Source organism: Schistocerca gregaria, unplaced genomic scaffold (assembly GCF_023897955.1).
Source record: "Schistocerca gregaria isolate iqSchGreg1 unplaced genomic scaffold, iqSchGreg1.2 ptg000077l, whole genome shotgun sequence".
Lineage (NCBI taxonomy): Eukaryota > Metazoa > Arthropoda > Insecta > Orthoptera > Acrididae > Schistocerca > Schistocerca gregaria.
Genome location: NW_026061710.1, coordinates 254,847 through 259,907, shown reverse-complemented (window position 1 = coordinate 259,907; position 5,061 = coordinate 254,847). Strand labels below are relative to the sequence as shown.

The following is a 5,061-nucleotide window of genomic DNA, read 5'->3' as shown; positions in this document are numbered from 1 at the left end:
TTTTTTCCAGTTCTGAAAAAGAAACATACCGTTTTAATGTAGCAATTGAGCAGTACGAAACCGTCTGAATGTTGCTGTTGACCATTTTTTGCTTGGAAATGCTCTTGAGCTTGAAACACACACAACAAGACCGGTGTTAACTAGCGAAATGGTCGGCAGAGTGCCGACACCGCGAGTTTTGACTGGCACTTGCACATCTAAAACAACGACGAGAAAGTAACTCGTTCGGCTTTTGAGTCACATAAAGTATGTGTGTTAATTTGTACGCCACTAGCTCTGCATGCTGTCATGCAATTTCTTTACCTCTCAGAAATGATTATGACATAAAAGTGAAGTACGTGACGAGTGTGACGTTAGGAAAACATTAGGCAGCATGGAGAGATTCTGTATGGGACCACCCAACCAAACGAGTACTGTGTGACGTGCTATCCGGCAGGTATTCAACGAGGTAGCCGGATAGCTCAGTCGGTAGAGCGTCAGACTCTTAATCCTAGGGTCGTGGGTTCGAGCCACACGCTCGGCGGAACGGAATTTTGTTCCGCTGCAGATGTAAATTACCATTTTTCTGATTAACGAGATGTAATGGAAATAGCAACTTTAAACTTTGCCTACGTCTCTGTCAGTCACAAGGAAACTGTATTTGAATGTGAAGGTGATTTTGTAGACATGTGTGGAAGACATGTTCTGAAATGCAAGTGTTGTCGTTTGGAGAGCACATCGGTTACGTGTCAGATGTGTAGCCAAGCAGTAATGGGTCGCCATAGCTGCAAATATTAGCCGGTAATATGAAGTGTTGTCAGCTGAAGTCTGATGATGCAGGCGACCGTAAGGACGAAGTATCCAAGAGTCCCGCTAGGCCGCGCCTCTTTAGCTCAGTGGTAGAGCACTGCTCTAATAAACCAGGCATCGGAAGTTCCATCCTCACAGAAGAAAGATGAATTTTGGAAATCAGTTGCGCGTCGTGGCCGTATAGCAAACAGTATCTGTGATGACGAACAATTAGCGACAGGCGTTTTTTTAAGAATTACTCTCAGATGTGATTAAGGCGAATGGCACAGATAAAGCATTTGCCAAAGCGGTACAGCATAAAGTGGGACGAGGCAGTCTGAATTACATTTTATAGATGTATTTCTCACATATCTCAGAGCCTCTCGCGGTCGTCGTCGTCGTCGTCGTCGCCGCCGCCGCCGCTTCTGCAGAAGTAGCAAATGGCTATCGTAGCAAATGCGGCGAGGGACGCCCTGCCTTCGATTCCGAATGCACAAAGTGTGTGGTCTTGTTTCTCAGTCTACATTTGGTCGGTCTCGTAAGAGGTTGAATGTAACGAATGGGTGGGAAAGAGCAAGGGGCAGCGGCTGTGTAGAACGAAAACACAAATCCTCAGGGGTGTGAGCGTTTCGAGATGAGTCGTATACATGAGATAGTTTGTAGTCAGTGACCATGTGGCCTAACGGATAAGGCGTCGGGCTTCGGATCTGATGATTACAGGTTCGAATGTTGTCACGCTCGTTTTTTTCCAGTTCTGAAAAAGAAACATACCGTTTTAATGTAGCAATTGAGCAGTACGAAACCGTCTGAATGTTGCTGTTGACCATTTTTTGCTTGGAAATGCTCTTGAGCTTGAAACACACACAACAAGACCGGTGTTAACTAGCGAAATGGTCGGCAGAGTGCCGACACCGCGAGTTTTGACTGGCACTTGCACATCTAAAACAACGACGAGAAAGTAACTCGTTCGGCTTTTGAGTCACATAAAGTATGTGTGTTAATTTGTACGCCACTAGCTCTGCATGCTGTCATGCAATTTCTTTACCTCTCAGAAATGATTATGACATAAAAGTGAAGTACGTGACGAGTGTGACGTTAGGGAAACATTAGGCAGCATGGAGAGATTCTGTATGGGACCACCCAACCAAACGAGTACTGTGTGACGTGCTATCCGGCAGGTATTCAACGAGGTAGCCGGATAGCTCAGTCGGTAGAGCGTCAGACTCTTAATCCTAGGGACGTGGGTTCGAGCCACACGCTCGGCGGAACGGAATTTTGTTCCGCTGCAGATGTAAATTACCATTTTTCTGATTAACGAGATGTAATGGAAATAGCAACTTTAAACTTTGCCTACGTCTCTGTCAGTCACAAGGAAACTGTATTTGAATGTGAAGGTGATTTTGTAGACATGTGTGGAAGACATGTTCTGAAATGCAAGTGTTGTCGTTTGGAGAGCACATCGGTTACGTGTCAGATGTGTAGCCAAGCAGTAATGGGTCGCCATAGCTGCAAATATTAGCCGGTAATATGAAGTGTTGTCAGCTGAAGTCTGATGATGCAGACGACCGTAAGGACGAAGTACCCAAAAGTACCACTAGGCCGCGCCTCTTTAGCTCAGTGGTAGAGCACTGCTCTAATAAACCAGGCATCGGAGGTTCCATCCTCACAGGAGAAAGATGAATTTTGGAAATCAGTTGCGCGTCGTGGCCGTATAGCAAACAGTATCTGTGATGACGAACAATTAGCGACAGGCGTTTTTTTAAGAATTACTCTCAGATGTGATTAAGGCGAATGGCCCAGATAAAGCATTTGCCAAAGCGGTACAGCATAATGTGGGAAGAGGCAGTCTGAATTACATTTTATAGATGTATTTCTCACATATCTCAGAGCCTCTCGCGGTCGTCGTCGTCGTCGTCGTCGCCGCCGCCGCCGCCGCTTCTGCAGAAGTAGCAAATGGCTATCGTAGCAAATGCGGCGAGGGACGCCCTGCCTTCGATTCCGAATGCACAAAGTGTGTGGTCTTGTTTCTCAGTCTATATTTGGTCGGTCTCGTAAGAGGTTGAATGTAACGAATGGGTGGGAAAGAGCAAGGGGCAGCGGCTGTGTAGAATGAAAACACAAATCCTCAGGGGTGTGAGCGTTTCGAGATGAGTCGTATACATGACATAGTTTGTAGTCAATGACCATGTGGCCTAACGGATAAGTCGTCGGACTTCGGATCTGATGATTACAGGTTCGAATGTTGTCACGCTCGTTTTTTTTCCAGTTCTGAAAAAGAAACATACCGTTTTAATGTAGCAATTGAGCAGTACGAAACGGTCTGAATGTTGCTGTTGACCATTTTTTGCTTGGAAATGCTCTTGAGCTTGAAACACACACAACAAGACCGGTGTTAACTAGCGAAATGGTCAGCAGAGTGCCGACACCGCGAGTTTTGACTGGCACTTGCACATCTAAAACAACGACGAGAAAGTAACTCGTTCGGCTTTTGAGTCACATAAAGTATGTGTGTTAATTTGTACGCCACTAGCTCTGCATGCTGTCATGCAATTTCTTTACCTCTCAGAAATGATTATGACATAAAAGTGAAGTACGTGACGAGTGTGACGTTAGAAAAACATTAGGCAGCATGGAGAGATTCTGTATGGGACCACCCAACCAAACGAGTACTGTGTGACGTGCTATCCGGCAGGTATTCAACGAGGTAGCCGGCTAGCTCTGTCGGTAGAGCGTCAGACTCTTACTCCTAGGGTCGTAGGTTCGAGCCACACGCTGGGCGGAACGGAACGGAATTTTGTTCCGCTGCAGATGTAAATTACCGTTTTTCTGCTTAACGAGATGTAATGGAAATAGCAACTTTAAACTTTGCCTACGTCTCTGTCAGTCACAAGGAAACTGTATTTGAATGTGAAGGTGATTTTATAGACATGTGTGGAAGACATGTTCTGAAATGCAAGTGTTGTAGTTTGGAGAGCACATCGGTTACGTGTCAGATGTGTAGCCAAGCAGTAATGGGTCGCCATAGCTGCAAATATTAGCCGGTAATATGAAGTGTTGTCAGCTGAAGTCTGATGATGCAGACGACCGTAAGGACGAAGTATCCAAGAGTACCGCTAGGCCGCGCCTCTTTAGCTCAGTGGTAGAGCACTGCTCTAATAAACCAGGCATCGGAAGTTCCATCCTCACAGAAGAAAGATGAATTTTGGAAATCAGTTGCGCGTCGTGGCCGTATAGCAAACAGTATCTGTGATGACGAACAATTAGCGACAGGCGTTTTTTTAAGAATTACTCTCAGATGTGATTAAGGCGAATGGCGCAGATAAAGCATTTGCCAAAGCGGTACAGCATAAAGTGGGACGAGGCAGTCTGAATTACATTTTATAGATGTATTCCTACATATCTCAGAGCCTCTCGCGGTCGTCGACGGCCGCCGCCGCTTCTGCAGAAGTAGCAAATGGCTATCGTAGCAAATGCGGCGAGGGACGCCCTGCCTTCGATTCCGAATGCGCAAAGTGTTCGGCTTTTGAGTCACATAAAGTATGTGTGTTAATTTGTACGCCACTAGCTCTGCATGCTGTCATGCAATTTCTTTACCTCTCAGAAATGATTATGACATAAAAGTGAAGTACGTGACGAGTGTGACGTTAGGAAAACATTAGGCAGCATGGAGAGATTCTGTATGGGACCACCCAACCAAACGAGTACTGTGTGACGTGCTATCCGGCAGGTATTCAACGAGGTAGCCGGCTAGCTCAGTCGGTAGAGCGTCAGACTCTTAATCCTAGGGTCGTGGGTTCGAGCCACACGCTGGGCGGAACGGAACGGAATTTTGTTCCGCTGCAGATGTAAATTACCGTTTTTCTGCTTAACGAGATGTAATGGAAATAGCAACTTTAAACCTTGCCTACGTCTCTGTCAGTCACAAGGAAACTGTATTTGAATGTGAAGGTGATTTTATAGACATGTGTGGAAGACATGTTCTGAAATGAAAGTGTTGTAGTTTGGAGAGCACATCGGTTACGTGTCAGATGTGTAGCCAAGCAGTAATGGGTCGCCATAGCTGCAAATATTAGCCGGTAATATGAAGTGTTGTCAGCTGAAGTCTGATGATGCAGACGACCGTAAGGACGAAGTATCCAAGAGTACCGCTAGGCCGCGCCTCTTTAGCTCAGTGGTAGAGCACTGCTCTAATAAACCAGGCATCGGAAGTTCCATCCTCACAGAAGAAAGATGAATTTTGGAAATCAGTTGCGCGTCGTGGCCGTATAGCAAACAGTATCTGTGATGACGAAC

The 5,061-nt window shown here is 45.9% G+C and overlaps 1 non-coding gene across 1 annotated transcript; it reads left to right on the top strand.

The window, feature by feature from the left end:
• Positions 1–4,509: 4,509 nt before the first annotated feature.
• Trnak-cuu (transfer RNA lysine (anticodon CUU)) lies at positions 4,510–4,582 on the top strand. The gene has a single exon. It is a non-coding gene; the product is annotated as a tRNA-Lys (tRNA).
• The last annotated feature ends 479 nt before the right edge of the window (positions 4,583–5,061 follow it).